The sequence below is a fragment of the Hydractinia symbiolongicarpus genome, chromosome 11, assembly GCF_029227915.1.
Source record: "Hydractinia symbiolongicarpus strain clone_291-10 chromosome 11, HSymV2.1, whole genome shotgun sequence".
Taxonomy (NCBI): Eukaryota; Metazoa; Cnidaria; class Hydrozoa; order Anthoathecata; family Hydractiniidae; genus Hydractinia; species Hydractinia symbiolongicarpus.
The window spans coordinates 14290206-14305463 of record NC_079885.1 but is presented as its reverse complement, the minus strand read 5'-3'; the positions used below and the strand labels follow the sequence as shown (position 1 = coordinate 14305463).

Genomic DNA, 15258 nt, shown 5'->3' with positions numbered 1-15258 from the left:
CTTAATTTTCATATGACAAAGTTAGTTACCAAATTAACTACATCGCCATTTTCTTTGTCTGACGCTCGTAATCCATTCATTTGCGACGTGGCGCATTAATTGCAGCCAGATCGTAGCCGTTTTGAAGGGAAAGAAACTTCTAATCAAGTCGCTTACATGATTTACTCAGCGGCTATTGCGTAAAAAAGATACGTCACAATCGTAATGATAAATAATGTAACGTGAAAAAGTCAATAGCCTACGACACCGGGAGTTCCCAGGCGGTCCCCCATCCAAGTACTATCCCGGCCCGACGATGCTTAACTTCCGTGATCGGACGAGAACAGGTGTGTTCATCGTGGTATGGTCGTAGTCAAACATACGGGTAGATATCTACGATTTATTAGCACATTACATCGAAAATGGTTCAAATTTTAAAGATCATAATTCTTGACTGGGTGATCGGAAATAGTTCGTGTTTATGTGCATTTGAAAGCTCTTTTCAATCGCTATCCATTATTTACGACAACCATGCGCTTTAAGATTTCCTGTAAAAAGTTCCAACGAAGGCAATCTAGGCTACTTTCAGACTTAATTTTCATATGACAAAGTTAATTAGCAAAGTAACTACATCGCCATTTTCTTTGTCTGACACTCGTAATCCATTCATTTGCGACGTGGTGCATATATTGCAGCACGATTGTAGCCGTTTTGCTGGGAAAGCAACTTCTAATCATGTCTCTTTCTTGATTTACTCAGCGGCTATTGCGTAAAAAAGATACGTCACAGTCGTAATGATAAATAATGTAACGTGAAAAAGTCAATAGCCTACGACACCGGGAGTTCCCAGGCGGTCCCCCATCCAAGTACTATCCCGGCCCGACGATACTTAACTTCCGTGATCGGACGAGAACAGGTGTGTTCATCGTGGTATGGTCGTAGACAAACATACGGGCAGATATCTACGATTTATTAGCACATTACATCGAAAATGGTTCAAATTTTAAAGATCATAATTCTTGACTGGGTGATCGGAAATAGTTCGTTTTTATGTGCATTTGAAAGCTCTTTTTAAGCGCTATCGATTCTTTACGACAATAATGCGCTTTAAGATTTCCGGTAAAAAGTTCCAACGAAGGCAATTTAGGGTACTTTCAGACTTAATTTTCATATGACAAAGTTAGTTAGCAAAGTAAGTACATCGCCATTTACTTTGTCTGACGCTCGTAATCCATTCATTTGCGACGTGGCGAATTTATTGCAGCAAGATTGTAGGTTTTTTTAAGGGAAAGAAACTTCTAATCATGTCTCTTACTTGATTTACTCAGCGGCTATTGCGTAAAAAAGATACGTCACAGTCGTAATGATAAATAATGTAACGTGAAAAAGTCAATAGCCTACGACACCGGGAGTTCCCAGGCGGTTCCCCATCCAAGTACTATCCCGGCCCGACGATGCTTAACTTCCGTGATCGGACGAGAACAGGTGTGTTCATCGTGGTATGGTCGTAGACAAACAAACGGGCAGATATCTACGATTTATTAGCACATTACATCGAAAATGGTTCAAATTTTAAAGATCATATTTCTTGACTGGGTGATCGGAAATAGGTCGTGTTTATGTGCATTGGAAAACTCTTTTTAAGCGCTATCGATTCTTTACGACAATAATGCGCTTTAAGATTTCCGGTAAAAAGTTCCAACGAAGGCAATCTAGGGTACTTTCAGACTTAATTTTCATATGACAAAGTTAATTAGGAAAGTAACTACATCGCCATTTTCTTTGTCTGACGCTCTTAATCCATTCATTTGCGACGTGGCGCATTTATTGCAGCAAGATTGTAGCCCTTTTTAAGGGAAAGCAACTTCTAATCATGTCTCTTACTTGATTTACTCAGCGGCTATTGCGTAAAAAAATACGTCACAGTCGTAATGATAAATAATGTAACGTGAAAAAGTCAATAGCCTACGACACCAGGAGTTTCCAGGCGGTCCCCCATCTAAGTACTATCCCGGCCCGACGATGCTTAACTTCCGTGCTCGGACGAGAACAGGTGTGTTCATCGTGGTATGGTCGTAGACAAACAAACGGGCAGATATCTACGATTTATTAGCACATTACATCGAAAATGGTTTAAGATTTAAAGATCATTTTTCTTGACTGGTTTATCCGAAATAGGTCGTGTTTATGTGCATTTGAAAGCTCTTTTTAAGCGCTATCCATTATTTACGACAACCATGCGCTTTAAGATTTCCGGTAAAAAGTTCCAACGAATGCAATCTAGGGTACTTTCAGACTTAATTTTCATATGACAAAGTTAGTTACCAAAGTAAGTACATCGCCATTTTCTTTGTCTGACGCTCGTAATCCATTCATTTGCGACGTGGCGCATTTATTGCAGCATGATTGTGGCCGTTTTGCTGGGAAAACAACTTCTAATCATGTGTCTTTCTTGATTTACTCAGCGGCTATTGCGTAAAAAACAACTTCTAATCATGTCTCTTACTTGATTTACTCAGCGGCTATTGCGTAAAAAAGATACGTCACAATCGTAATGAGAAATAATGTAACGTGTTTATGTGCATTTGAAAGCTCTCTTTAAGCGCTATCGATTCTTTACGACAATAATGCGCTTTAAGATTTCCGGTAAAAAGTTCCAACGAAGGCAATTTAGGGTACTTTCAGACTTAATTTTCATATGACAAAGTTAGTTACCAAATTAACTACATCGCCATTTTCTTTGTCTGACGCTCGTAATCCATTCATTTGCGACGTGGCGCATTAATTGCAGCCAGATCGTAGCCGTTTTGAAGGGAAAGAAACTTCTAATCAAGTCGCTTACATGATTTACTCAGCGGCTATTGCGTAAAAAAGATACGTCACAATCGTAATGAGAAATAATGTAACGTGAAAACGTCAATAGCCTACGACACCGGGAGTTCCCAGGCGGTCCCCCATCCAAGTACTATCCCGGCCCGACGATGCTTAACTTCCGTGATCGGACGAGAACAGGTGTGTTCATCGTGGTATGGTCGTAGACAAACATACGGGCAGATATCTACGATTTATTAGCACATTACATCGAAAATGGTTCAAATTTTAAAGATCATAATTCTTGACTGGGTGATCGGAAATAGTTCGTGTTTATGTGCATTTGAAAGCTCTCTTTAAGCGCTATCGATTCTTTACGACAATAATGCGCTTTAAGATTTCCGGTAAAAAGTTCCAACGAAGGCAATTTAGGGTACTTTCAGACTTAATTTTCATATGACAAAGTTAGTTACCAAATTAACTACATCGCCATTTTCTTTGTCTGACGCTCGTAATCCATTCATTTGCGACGTGGCGCATTAATTGCAGCCAGATCGTAGCCGTTTTGAAGGGAAAGAAACTTCTAATCAAGTCGCTTACATGATTTACTCAGCGGCTATTGCGTAAAAAAGATACGTCACAATCGTAATGAGAAATAATGTAACGTGAAAAAGTCAATAGCCTACGACACCGGGAGTTCCCAGGCGGTCCCCCATCCAAGTACTATCCCGGCCCGACGATGCTTAACTTCCGTGATCGGACGAGAACAGGTGTGTTTATCGTGGTATGGTCGTAGACAAACATACGGGTAGATATCTACGATTTATTAGCACATTACATCGAAAATGGTTCAAATTTTAAAGATCATAATTCTTGACTGGGTGATCGGAAATAGTTCGTGTTTATGTGCATTTGAAAGCTCTTTTCAAGCGCTATCCATTATTTACGACAACCATGCGCTTTAAGATTTCTGGTAAAAAGTTCCAACGAAGGCAATCTGGGGTACTTTCAGACTTAATTTTCATATGACAAAGTTAATTAGCAAAGTAACTACATCGCCATTTTCTTTGTTTGACGCTCTTAATCCATTCATTTGCGACGTGGCGCATTTATTGCAGCAAGATTGTAGCCCTTTTTAAGGGAAAGCAACTTCTAATCATGTCTCTTACTTGATTTACTCAGCGGCTATTGCGTAAAAAAATACGTCACAGTCGTAGTGATAAATAATGTAACGTGAAAAAGTCAATAGCCTACGACACCAGGAGTTTCCAGGCGGTCCCCCATCCAAGTACTATCCCGGCCCTACGATGCTTAACTTCCGTGATCGGACGAGAACAGGTGAGTTCATCGTGGTATGGTCGTAGACAAACAAACGGGCAGATATCTACGATTTATTAGCACATTACATCGAAAATGGTTTAAGCTTTAAAGATCATATTTCTTGACTGGTTTATCCGAAATAGGTCGTGTTTATGTGCATTTGAAAGCTCTTTTCAAGCGCTATCCATTATTTACGACAACCATGCGCTTTAAGATTTCCGGTGAAAAGTTCCAACGAAGGCAATCTGGGGTACTTTCAGACTTAATTTTCATATGACAAAGTTAATTAGCAAAGTAACTACATCGCCATTTTCTTTGTCTGACGCTCTTAATCCATTCATTTGCGACGTGGCGCATTTATTGCAGCAAGATTGTAGCCCTTTTTAAGGGAAAGCAACTTCTAATCATGTCTCTTACTTGATTTACTCAGCGGCTATTTCGTAAAAAAGATACGTCACAGTCGTAATGATAAATAATGTGACGTGAAAAAGTCAATAGCCTACGACACCGGGAGTTCCCAGGCGGTCCCCCATCCAAGTACTATCCCGGCCCGACGATGCTTAACGTCCGTGATCGGACGAGAACAGGTGTGGTCCTCGTGGTATGGTCGTAGACAAACAAACGGGCAGATATCTACGATTTATTAGCACATTACATCGAAAATGGTTCAAATTTTAAAGATCATATTTCTTGTCTGGGTGATCGGAAATAGGTCGTGTTTATGTGCATTTGAAAGCTCTTTTTAAGCGCTATCGATTCTTTACGACAATAATGCGCTTTAAGATTTCCGGTAAAAAGTTCCAACGAAGGCAATTTAGGGTACTTTCAGACTTAATTTTCATATGACAAAGTTAGTTAGCAAAGTAAGTACATCGCCATTTACTTTGTCTGACGCTCGTAATCCATTCATTTGCGACGTGGCGAATTTATTGCAGCAAGATTGTAGGTTTTTTTAAGGGAAAGAAACTTCTAATCATGTCTCTTACTTGATTTACTCAGCGGCTATTGCGTAAAAAAGATACGTCACAGTCGTAATGATAAATAATGTAACGTGAAAAAGTCAATAGCCTACGACACCGGGAGTTCCCAGGCGGTTTCCCATCCAAGTACTATCCCGGCCCGACGATGCTTAACTTCCGTGATCGGACGAGAACAGGTGTGTTCATCGTGGTATGGTCGTAGACAAACAAACGGGCAGATATCTACGATTTATTAGCACATTACATCGAAAATGGTTCAAATTTTAAAGATCATATTTCTTGACTGGGTGATCGGAAATAGGTCGTGTTTATGTGCATTGGAAAACTCTTTTTAAGCGCTATCGATTCTTTACGACAATAATGCGCTTTAAGATTTCCGGTAAAAAGTTCCAACGAAGGCAATCTAGGGTACTTTCAGACTTAATTTTCATATGACAAAGTTAGTTACCAAATTAACTACATCGCCATTTTCTTTGTCTGACGCTCGTAATCCATTCATTTGCGACGTGGCGCATTAATTGCAGCCAGATCGTAGCCGTTTTGAAGGGAAAGAAACTTCTAATCAAGTCGCTTACATGATTTACTCAGCGGCTATTGCGTAAAAAAGATACGTCACAATCGTAATGATAAATAATGTAACGTAAAAAAGTCAATAGCCTACGACACCGGGAGTTCCCAGGCGGTCCCCCATCCAAGTACTATCCCGGCCCGACGATGCTTAACTTCCGTGATCGGACGAGAACAGGTGTGTTCATCGTGCTATGGTCGTAGACAAACATACGGGTAGATATCTACGATTTATTAGCACATTACATCGAAAATGGTTCAAATTTTAAAGATCATAATTCTTGACTGGGTGATCGGAAATAGTTCGTGTTTATGTGCATTTGAAAGCTCTTTTCAAGCGCTATCCATTATTTACGACAACCACGCGCTCTAAGATTTCCGGTAAAAAGTTCCAACGAAGGCAATCTGGGGTACTTTCAGACTTAATTTTCATATGACAAAGTTAATTAGCAAAGTAACTACATCGCTATTTTCTTTGTCTGACGCTCTTAATCCATTCATTTGCGACGTGGCGCATTTATTGCAGCAAGATTGTAGCCCTTTTTAAGGGAAAGCAACTTCTAATCATGTCTCTTACTTGATTTACTCAGCGGCTATTTCGTAAAAAAATACGTCACAGTCGTAATGATAAATAATGTAACGTGAAAAAGTCAATAGCCTACGACACCAGGAGTTTCCAGGCGGTCCCCCATCCAAGTACTATCCCGGCCCTACGATGCTTAACTTCCGTGATCGGACGAGAACAGGTGAGTTCATCGTGGTATGGTCGTAGACAAACAAACGGGCAGATATCTACGATTTATTAGCACATTACATCGAAAGTGGTTTAAGCTTTAAAGATCATATTTCTTGACTGGTTTATCCGAAATAGGTCGTGTTTATGTGCATTTGAAAGCTCTTTTCAAGCGCTATCCATTATTTACGACAATAATGCGCTTTAAGATTTCCGGTAAAAAGTTCCAACGAAGGCAATCTAGGGTACTTTCAGTCTTAATCTTCACATGACAAAGTTAATTAGCAAAGTAACTACATCGCCATTTTCTTTGTCTGACGCTCTTAATCCATTCATTTGCGACGTGGCGCATTTATTGCAGCAAGATTGTAGCCCTTTTTATGGGAAAGCAACTTCTAATCATGTCTCTTACTTGATTTACTCAGCGTCTATTGCGTAAAAAAATACGTCACAGTCGTAATGATAAATAATGTAACGTGAAAAAGTCAATAGCCTACGACACCAGGAGTTTCCAGGCGGTCCCCCATCCAAGTACTATCCCGGCCCGACGATGCTTAACTTCCGTGATCGGACGAGAACAGGTGAGTTCATCGTGGTATGGTCGTAGACAAACAAACGGGCAGATATCTACGATTTATTAGCACATTACATCGAAAATGGTTCAAATTTTAAAGATCATATTTCTTGTCTGGGTGATCGGAAATAGGTCGTGTTTATGTGCATTTGAAAGCTCTTTTTAAGCGCTATCGATTCTTTACGACAATAATGCGCTTTAAGATTTCCGGTAAAAAGTTCCAACGAAGGAAATTAAGGGTACTTTCAGACTTAATTTTCATATGACAAAGTTAGTTACCAAATTAACTACATCGCCATTTTCTTTGTCTGACGCTCGTAATCCATTCATTTGCGACGTGGCGCATTAATTGCAGCCAGATCGTAGCCGTTTTGAAGGGAAAGAAACTTCTAATCAAGTCGCTTACATGATTTACTCAGCGGCTATTGCGTAAAAAAGATACGTCACAATCGTAATGATAAATAATGTAACGTAAAAAAGTCAATAGCCTACGACACCGGGAGTTCCCAGGCGGTCCCCCATCCAAGTACTATCCCGGCCCGACGATGCTTAACTTCCGTGATCGGACGAGAACAGGTGTGTTCATCGTGCTATGGTCGTAGACAAACATACGGGTAGATATCTACGATTTATTAGCACATTACATCGAAAATGGTTCAAATTTTAAAGATCATAATTCTTGACTGGGTGATCGGAAATAGTTCGTGTTTATGTGCATTTGAAAGCTCTTTTCAAGCGCTATCCATTATTTACGACAACCACGCGCTCTAAGATTTCCGGTAAAAAGTTCCAACGAAGGCAATCTGGGGTACTTTCAGACTTAATTTTCATATGACAAAGTTAATTAGCAAAGTAACTACATCGCCATTTTCTTTGTCTGACGCTCTTAATCCATTCATTTGCGACGTGGCGCATTTATTGCAGCAAGATTGTAGCCCTTTTTAAGGGAAAGCAACTTCTAATCATGTCTCTTACTTGATTTACTCAGCGGCTATTGCGTAAAAAAATACGTCACAGTCGTAATGATAAATAATGTAACGTGAAAAAGTCAATAGCCTACGACACCAGGAGTTTCCAGGCGGTCCCCCATCCAAGTACTATCCCGGCCCTACGATGCTTAACTTCCGTGATCGGACGAGAACAGGTGAGTTCATCGTGGTATGGTCGTAGACAAACAAACGGGCAGATATCTACGATTTATTAGCACATTACATCGAAAGTGGTTTAAGCTTTAAAGATCATATTTCTTGACTGGTTTATCCGAAATAGGTCGTGTTTATGTGCATTTGAAAGCTCTTTTCAAGCGCTATCCATTATTTACGACAACCATGCGCTTTAAGATTTCCGGTAAAAAGTTCCAACGAAGGCAATCTGGGGTACTTTCAGACTTAATTTTCATATGACAAAGTTAATTAGCAAAGTAACTACATCGCCATTTTCTTTGTCTGACGCTCTTAATCCATTCATTTGCGACGTGGCGCATTTATTGCAGCAAGATTGTAGCCCTTTTTAAGGGAAAGCAACAACTAATCATGTCTCTTACTTGATTTACTCAGCGGCTATTGCGTAAAAAAGATACGTCACAGTCGTAATGATAAATAATGTGACGTGAAAAAGTCAATAGCCTACGACACCGGGAGTTCCCAGGCGGTCCCCCATCCAAGTACTATCCCGGCCCGACGATGCTTAACTTCCGTGATCGGACGAGAACAGGTGTGTTCATCGTGGTATGGTCGTAGACAAACAAACGGGCAGATATCTACGATTTATTAGCACATTACATCGAAAATGGTTCAAATTTTAAAGATCATATTTCTTGTCTGGGTGATCGGAAATAGGTCGTGTTTATGTGCATTTGAAAGCTCTTTTTAAGCGCTATCGATTCTTTACGACAATAATGCGCTTTAAGATTTCCGGTAAAAAGTTCCAACGAAGGCAATCTAGGGTACTTTCAGTCTTAATTTTCATATGACAAAGTTAATTAGCAAAGTAACTACATCGCCATTTTCTTTGTCTGACGCTCTTAATCCATTCATTTGCGACGTGGCGCATTTATTGCAGCAAGATTGTAGCCCTTTTTAAGGGAAAGCAACTTCTAATCATGTCTCTTACTTGATTTACTCAGCGGCTATTGCGTAAAAAAATACGTCACAGTCGTAATGATAAATAATGTAACGTGAAAAAGTCAATAGCCTACGACACCAGGAGTTTCCAGGCGGTCCCCCATCCAAGTACTATCCCGGCCCTACGATGCTTAACTTCCGTGATCGGACGAGAACAGGTGAGTTCATCGTGGTATGGTCGTAGACAAACAAACGGGCAGATATCTACGATTTATTAGCACATTACATCGAAAGTGGTTTAAGCTTTAAAGATCATATTTCTTGACTGGTTTATCCGAAATAGGTCGTGTTTATGTGCATTTGAAAGCTCTTTTCAAGCGCTATCCATTATTTACGACAACCATGCGCTTTAAGATTTCCGGTAAAAAGTTCCAACGAAGGCAATCTGGGGTACTTTCAGACTTAATTTTCATATGACAAAGTTAATTAGCAAAGTAACTACATCGCCATTTTCTTTGTCTGACGCTCTTAATCCATTCATTTGCGACGTGGCGCATTTATTGCAGCAAGATTGTAGCCCTTTTTAAGGGAAAGCAACAACTAATCATGTCTCTTACTTGATTTACTCAGCGGCTATTGCGTAAAAAAGATACGTCACAGTCGTAATGATAAATAATGTGACGTGAAAAAGTCAATAGCCTACGACACCGGGAGTTCCCAGGCGGTCCCCCATCCAAGTACTATCCCGGCCCGACGATGCTTAACTTCCGTGATCGGACGAGAACAGGTGTGTTCATCGTGGTATGGTCGTAGACAAACAAACGGGCAGATATCTACGATTTATTAGCACATTACATCGAAAATGGTTCAAATTTTAAAGATCATATTTCTTGTCTGGGTGATCGGAAATAGGTCGTGTTTATGTGCATTTGAAAGCTCTTTTTAAGCGCTATCGATTCTTTACGACAATAATGCGCTTTAAGATTTCCGGTAAAAAGTTCCAACGAAGGCAATCTAGGGTACTTTCAGTCTTAATTTTCATATGACAAAGTTAATTAGCAAAGTAACTACATCGCCATTTTCTTTGTCTGACGCTCTTAATCCATTCATTTGCGACGTGGCGCATTTATTGCAGCAAGATTGTAGCCCTTTTTAAGGGAAAGCAACTTCTAATCATGTCCCTTACTTGATTTACTCAGCGGCTATTGCGTAAAAAAATACGTCACCGTCGTAATGATAAATAATGTAACGTGAAAAAGTGAATAGCCTACGACACCAGGAGTTTCCAGGCGGTCCCCCATCCAAGTACTATCCCGGCCCGACGATGCTTAACTTCCGTGATCGGACGAGAACAGGTGAGTTCATCGTGGTATGGTCGTAGACAAACAAACAGTACTATCCCGGCCCGACGATGCTTAACTTCCGTGATCGGACGAGAACAGGTGAGTTCATCGTGGTATGGTCGTAGACAAACAAACGGGCAGATATCTACGATTTATTAGCACATTACATCGAAAATGGTTCAAATTTTAAAGATCATATTTCTTGTCTGGGTGATCGGAAATAGGTCGTGTTTATGTGCATTTGAAAGCTCTTTTTAAGCGCTATCGATTCTTTACGACAATAATGCGCTTTAAGATTTCCGGTAAAAAGTTCCAACGAAGGCAATCTAGGGTACTTTCAGTCTTAATTTTCATATGACAAAGTTAATTAGCAAAGTAACTACATCGCCATTTTCTTTGTCTGACGCTCTTAATCCATTCATTTGCGACGTGGCGCATTTATTGCAGCAAGATTGTAGCCCTTTTTAAGGGAAAGCAACTTCTAATCATGTCTCTTACTTGATTTACTCAGCGGCTATTGCGTAAACAAATACGTCACAGTCGTAATGATAAATAATGTAACGTGAAAAAGTCAATAGCCTACGACACCAGGAGTTTCCAGGCGGTCCCCCATCCAAGTACTATCCCGGCCCGACGATGCTTAACTTCCGTGATCGGGCGAGAACAGGTGAGTTCATCGTGGTATGGTCGTAGACAAACAAACGGGCAGATATCTACGATTTATTAGCACATTACATCGAAAATGGTTTAAGCTTTAAAGATCATATTTCTTGACTGGTTTATCCGAAATAGGTCGTGTTTATGTGCATTTGAAAGCTCTTTTTAAGCGCTATCCATTGTTTACGACAACCATGCGCTTTAAAATTTCCGGTTAAAAGTTCCAACAAATGCAATCTAGGGTACTTTCAGACTTAATTTTCATATGACAAAGTTAGTTAGCAAAGTAAGTACATCGCCATTTTCTTTGTCTGACGCTCGTAATCCATTCATTTGCGACGTGGCGCATTTATTGCAGCACGATTGTAGCCGTTTTGCTGGGAAAGCAACTTCTAATCATGTCTCTTTCTTGATTTACTCAGCGGCTATTGCGTAAAAAAGATACGTCACAGTCGCAATGATTAATAATGTAACGTGAAAAAGTCAATAGCCTACGACACCGGGAGTTCCCAGGCGGTCCCCCATCCAAGTACTATCCCGGCCCGACGATGCTTAACTTCCGTGATCGGACGAGAACAGGTGTGTTCATCGTGGTATGGTCGTAGACAAGCATACGGGCAGATATCTACGATTTATTAGCACATTACATCGAAAATGGTTCAAATTTTAAAGATCATAATTCTTGACTGGGTGATCGGAAATAGTTCGTGTTTATGTGCATTTGAAAGATCTTTTTAAGCGCTATCGATTCTTTACGACAATAAAGCGCTTTAAGATTTCCGGTAAAAAGTTTCAACGAAGGCAATTTAGGGTACTTTCAGACTTAATTTTCATATGACAAAGTTAGTTAGCAAAGTAAGTACATCGCCATTTTCTTTGTCTGACGCTCGTAATCCATTCATTTGCGACGTGGCGCATTTATTGCAGCACGATTGTAGCCGTTTTGCTGGGAAAGCAACTTCTAATCATGTCTCTTTCTTGATTTACTCAGCGGCTATTGCGTAAAAAAGATACGTCACAGTCGTAATGATTAATAATGTAACGTGAAAAAGTCAATAGCCTACGACACCGGGAGTTCCCAGGCGGTCACCCATCCAAGTACTATCCCGGCCCGACGATGCTTAACTTCCGTGATCGGACGAGAACAGGTGCGTTCATCGTGGTATGGTCGTAGACAAACATACGGACAGATATCTACGATTTATTAGCACATTACATCGAAAATGGTTCAAATTTTAAAGATCATAATTCTTGACTGGGTGATCGGAAATAGTTTGTGTTTATGTGCATTTGAAAGCTCTTTTTAAGCGTCATCGATTCTTTACGCCAATATTGCGCTTTAAGATTTCCGGTAAAAAGTTCCAACGAATGCAATCTAGGGTACTTTCAGACTTAATTTTCATATGACAAAGTTAGTTAGCAAAGTAAGAACATCGCCATTTTCTTTGTCTGACGCTCGTAATCCATTCATTTGCGACGTGGCGCATTTATTGCAGCACGATTGTAGCCGTTTTGCTGGGAAAGCAACTTCTAATCATGTCTCTTTCTTGATTTACTCAGCGGCTATTGCGTAAAAAAGATACGTCACAGTCGCAATGATTAATAATGTAACGTGAAAAAGTCAATAGCCTACGACACCGGGAGTTCCCAGGCGGTTCCCCATCCAAGTACTATCCCGGCCCGACGATGCTTAACTTCCGTGATCGGACGAGAACAGGTGTGTTCATCGTGGTATGGTCGTAGACAAACATACGGGCAGATATCTACGATTTATTAGCACATTACATCGAAAATGGTTCAAATTTTAAAGATCATAATTCTTGACTGGGTGATCGGAAATAGTTCGTGTTTATGTGCATTTAAAAGATCTTTTTAAGCGCTATCAATTCTTTACGACAATAAAGCGCTTTAAGATTTCCGGTAAAAAGTTCCAACGAAGGCAATTTAGGGTACTTTCAGACTTAATTTTCATATGACAAAGTTAGTTAGCAAAGTAAGTACATCGCCATTTTCTTTGTCTGACGCTCGTAATCCATTCATTTGCGACGTGGCGCATTTATTGCAGCACGATTGTAGCCGTTTTGCTAGGAAAGCAACTTCTAATCATGTCTCTTTCTTGATTTACTCAGCGGCTATTGCGTAAAAAAGATACGTCACAGTCGTAATGATTAATAATGTAACGTGAAAAAGTCAATAGCCTACGACACCGGGAGTTCCCAGGCGGTCCGCCATCCAAGTACTATCCCGGCCCGACGATGCTTAACTTCCGTGATCGGACGAGAACAGGTGCGTTCATCGTGGTATGGTCGTAGACAAACATACGGGCAGATATCTACGATTTATTAGCACATTACATCGAAAATGGTTCAAATTTTAAAGATCATAATTCTTGACTGGGTGATCGGAAATAGTTCGTGTTTATGTGCATTTGAAAGCTCTTTTTAAGCGTCATCGATTCTTTACGACAATAATGCGCTTTAAGATTTCCGGTAAAAAGTTCCAACGAAGGCAATTTAGGGTACTTTCAGACTTAATTTTCATATGACAAAGTTAGTTAGCAAAGTAAGTACATCGCCATTTACTTTGTCTGACGCTCGTAATCCATTCATTTGCGACGTGGCGAATTTATTGCAGCAAGATTGTAGCCCTTTTTAAGGGAAAGCAACTTCTAATCATGTCTCTTACTTGATTTACTCAGCGGCTATTGCGTAAAAAAGATACGTCACAGTCGTAATGATAAATAATGTGACGTGAAAAAGTCAATAGCCTACGACACCGGGAGTTCCCAGGCGGTCCCCCATCCAAGTACTATCCCGGCCCGACGATGCTTAACTTCCGTGATCGGACGAGAACAGGTGTGTTCATCGTGGTATGGTCGTAGACAAACAAACAGGCAGATATCTACGATTTATTAGCACATTACATCGAAAATGGTTCAAATTTTAAAGATCATATTTCTTGTCTGGGTGATCGGAAATAGGTCGTGTTTATGTGCATTTGAAAGCTCTTTTTAAGCGCTATCGATTCTTTACGACAATAATGCGCTTTAAGATTTCCGGTAAAAAGTTCCAACGAAGGCAATTTAGGGTACTTTCAGACTTAATTTTCATATGACAAAGTTAGTTAGCAAAGTAAGTACATCGCCATTTACTTTGTCTGACGCTCGTAATCCATTCATTTGCGACGTGGCGAATTTATTGCAGCAAGATTGTAGCCCTTTTTAAGGGAAAGCAACTTCTAATCATGTCTCTTACTTGATTTACTCAGCGGCTATTGCGTAAAAAAGATACGTCACAGTCGTAATGATAAATAATGTGACGTGAAAAAGTCAATAGCCTACGACACCGGGAGTTCCCAGGCGGTCCCCCATCCAAGTACTATCCCGGCCCGACGATGCTTAACTTCCGTGATCGGACGAGAACAGGTGTGTTCATCGTGGTATGGTCGTAGACAAACAAACGGGCAGATATCTACGATTTATTAGCACATTACATCGAAAATGGTTCAAATTTTAAAGATCATATTTCTTGTCTGGGTGATCGGAAATAGGTCGTGTTTATGTGCATTTGAAAGCTCTTTTTAAGCGCTATCGATTCTTTACGACAATAATGCGCTTTAAGATTTCCGGTAAAAAGTTCCAACGAAGGCAATCTAGGGTACTTTCAGTCTTAATTTTCATATGACAAAGTTAATTAGCAAAGTAACTACATCGCCATTTTCTTTGTCTGACGCTCTTAATCCATTCATTTGCGACGTGGCGCATTTATTGCAGCAAGATTGTAGCCCTTTTTAAGGGAAAGCAACTTCTAATCATGTCTCTTACTTGATTTACTCAGCGGCTATTGCGTAAACAAATACGTCACAGTCGTAATGATAAATAATGTAACGTGAAAAAGTCAATAGCCTACGACACCAGGAGTTTCCAGGCGGTCCCCCATCCAAGTACTATCCCGGCCCGACGATGCTTAACTTCCGTGATCGGACGAGAACAGGTGAGTTCATCGTGGTATGGTCGTAGACAAACAAACGGGCAGATATCTACGATTTATTAGCACATTACATCGAAAATGGTTTAAGCTTTAAAGATCATATTTCTTGACTGGTTTATCCGAAATAGGTCGTGTTTATGTGCATTTGAAAGCTCTTTTTAAGCGCTATCCATTATTTACGACAACCATGCGCTTTAAGATTTCCGGTTAAAAGTTCCAACGAATGCAATCTAGGGTACTTT

The 15258-nt window shown here is 40.2% G+C and overlaps 26 non-coding genes across 26 annotated transcripts; all 26 read right to left on the bottom strand.

Annotated features, from left to right (window-relative positions):
* Nucleotides 1–235: 235 nt before the first annotated feature.
* LOC130615488 (5S ribosomal RNA) lies at nt 236–354 on the bottom strand. The gene has a single exon (XR_008976577.1). It is a non-coding gene; the product is annotated as a 5S ribosomal RNA (ribosomal RNA).
* A 450-nt stretch (nt 355–804) lies between these two features.
* On the bottom strand, nt 805–923 carry LOC130615971 (5S ribosomal RNA). Its single transcript, XR_008977057.1, has one exon. It is a non-coding gene; the product is annotated as a 5S ribosomal RNA (ribosomal RNA).
* Nucleotides 924–1373: 450 nt separating this feature from the next.
* On the bottom strand, nt 1374–1492 carry LOC130615770 (5S ribosomal RNA). Its single transcript, XR_008976856.1, has one exon. It is a non-coding gene; the product is annotated as a 5S ribosomal RNA (ribosomal RNA).
* Nucleotides 1493–1941: 449 nt separating this feature from the next.
* Nucleotides 1942–2060, bottom strand: LOC130616807 (5S ribosomal RNA). Its single transcript, XR_008977887.1, has one exon. It is a non-coding gene; the product is annotated as a 5S ribosomal RNA (ribosomal RNA).
* Nucleotides 2061–2900: 840 nt separating this feature from the next.
* LOC130620020 (5S ribosomal RNA) lies at nt 2901–3019 on the bottom strand. Its single transcript, XR_008980754.1, has one exon. It is a non-coding gene; the product is annotated as a 5S ribosomal RNA (ribosomal RNA).
* A 450-nt stretch (nt 3020–3469) lies between these two features.
* LOC130616175 (5S ribosomal RNA) lies at nt 3470–3588 on the bottom strand. Its single transcript, XR_008977259.1, has one exon. It is a non-coding gene; the product is annotated as a 5S ribosomal RNA (ribosomal RNA).
* Nucleotides 3589–4037: 449 nt separating this feature from the next.
* LOC130616422 (5S ribosomal RNA) lies at nt 4038–4156 on the bottom strand. The gene has a single exon (XR_008977503.1). It is a non-coding gene; the product is annotated as a 5S ribosomal RNA (ribosomal RNA).
* A 450-nt stretch (nt 4157–4606) lies between these two features.
* On the bottom strand, nt 4607–4725 carry LOC130617528 (5S ribosomal RNA). Its single transcript, XR_008978605.1, has one exon. It is a non-coding gene; the product is annotated as a 5S ribosomal RNA (ribosomal RNA).
* Nucleotides 4726–5175: 450 nt separating this feature from the next.
* LOC130615480 (5S ribosomal RNA) lies at nt 5176–5294 on the bottom strand. The gene has a single exon (XR_008976568.1). It is a non-coding gene; the product is annotated as a 5S ribosomal RNA (ribosomal RNA).
* A 450-nt stretch (nt 5295–5744) lies between these two features.
* LOC130616658 (5S ribosomal RNA) lies at nt 5745–5863 on the bottom strand. The gene has a single exon (XR_008977739.1). It is a non-coding gene; the product is annotated as a 5S ribosomal RNA (ribosomal RNA).
* Nucleotides 5864–6312: 449 nt separating this feature from the next.
* On the bottom strand, nt 6313–6431 carry LOC130616420 (5S ribosomal RNA). The gene has a single exon (XR_008977502.1). It is a non-coding gene; the product is annotated as a 5S ribosomal RNA (ribosomal RNA).
* A 449-nt stretch (nt 6432–6880) lies between these two features.
* LOC130616652 (5S ribosomal RNA) lies at nt 6881–6999 on the bottom strand. Its single transcript, XR_008977733.1, has one exon. It is a non-coding gene; the product is annotated as a 5S ribosomal RNA (ribosomal RNA).
* Nucleotides 7000–7449: 450 nt separating this feature from the next.
* On the bottom strand, nt 7450–7568 carry LOC130616657 (5S ribosomal RNA). Its single transcript, XR_008977737.1, has one exon. It is a non-coding gene; the product is annotated as a 5S ribosomal RNA (ribosomal RNA).
* Nucleotides 7569–8017: 449 nt separating this feature from the next.
* On the bottom strand, nt 8018–8136 carry LOC130616419 (5S ribosomal RNA). Its single transcript, XR_008977501.1, has one exon. It is a non-coding gene; the product is annotated as a 5S ribosomal RNA (ribosomal RNA).
* A 450-nt stretch (nt 8137–8586) lies between these two features.
* On the bottom strand, nt 8587–8705 carry LOC130620019 (5S ribosomal RNA). Its single transcript, XR_008980753.1, has one exon. It is a non-coding gene; the product is annotated as a 5S ribosomal RNA (ribosomal RNA).
* Nucleotides 8706–9154: 449 nt separating this feature from the next.
* Nucleotides 9155–9273, bottom strand: LOC130616418 (5S ribosomal RNA). The gene has a single exon (XR_008977500.1). It is a non-coding gene; the product is annotated as a 5S ribosomal RNA (ribosomal RNA).
* A 450-nt stretch (nt 9274–9723) lies between these two features.
* Nucleotides 9724–9842, bottom strand: LOC130620018 (5S ribosomal RNA). Its single transcript, XR_008980752.1, has one exon. It is a non-coding gene; the product is annotated as a 5S ribosomal RNA (ribosomal RNA).
* A 449-nt stretch (nt 9843–10291) lies between these two features.
* Nucleotides 10292–10410, bottom strand: LOC130616651 (5S ribosomal RNA). Its single transcript, XR_008977732.1, has one exon. It is a non-coding gene; the product is annotated as a 5S ribosomal RNA (ribosomal RNA).
* Nucleotides 10411–10946: 536 nt separating this feature from the next.
* Nucleotides 10947–11065, bottom strand: LOC130617635 (5S ribosomal RNA). Its single transcript, XR_008978712.1, has one exon. It is a non-coding gene; the product is annotated as a 5S ribosomal RNA (ribosomal RNA).
* Nucleotides 11066–11515: 450 nt separating this feature from the next.
* LOC130620017 (5S ribosomal RNA) lies at nt 11516–11634 on the bottom strand. Its single transcript, XR_008980750.1, has one exon. It is a non-coding gene; the product is annotated as a 5S ribosomal RNA (ribosomal RNA).
* Nucleotides 11635–12084: 450 nt separating this feature from the next.
* LOC130614966 (5S ribosomal RNA) lies at nt 12085–12203 on the bottom strand. The gene has a single exon (XR_008976057.1). It is a non-coding gene; the product is annotated as a 5S ribosomal RNA (ribosomal RNA).
* A 450-nt stretch (nt 12204–12653) lies between these two features.
* LOC130615769 (5S ribosomal RNA) lies at nt 12654–12772 on the bottom strand. The gene has a single exon (XR_008976855.1). It is a non-coding gene; the product is annotated as a 5S ribosomal RNA (ribosomal RNA).
* Nucleotides 12773–13222: 450 nt separating this feature from the next.
* LOC130616156 (5S ribosomal RNA) lies at nt 13223–13341 on the bottom strand. Its single transcript, XR_008977239.1, has one exon. It is a non-coding gene; the product is annotated as a 5S ribosomal RNA (ribosomal RNA).
* A 450-nt stretch (nt 13342–13791) lies between these two features.
* LOC130620016 (5S ribosomal RNA) lies at nt 13792–13910 on the bottom strand. Its single transcript, XR_008980749.1, has one exon. It is a non-coding gene; the product is annotated as a 5S ribosomal RNA (ribosomal RNA).
* Nucleotides 13911–14360: 450 nt separating this feature from the next.
* LOC130620014 (5S ribosomal RNA) lies at nt 14361–14479 on the bottom strand. Its single transcript, XR_008980747.1, has one exon. It is a non-coding gene; the product is annotated as a 5S ribosomal RNA (ribosomal RNA).
* A 449-nt stretch (nt 14480–14928) lies between these two features.
* On the bottom strand, nt 14929–15047 carry LOC130616650 (5S ribosomal RNA). Its single transcript, XR_008977731.1, has one exon. It is a non-coding gene; the product is annotated as a 5S ribosomal RNA (ribosomal RNA).
* Nucleotides 15048–15258: the final 211 nt, after the last annotated feature.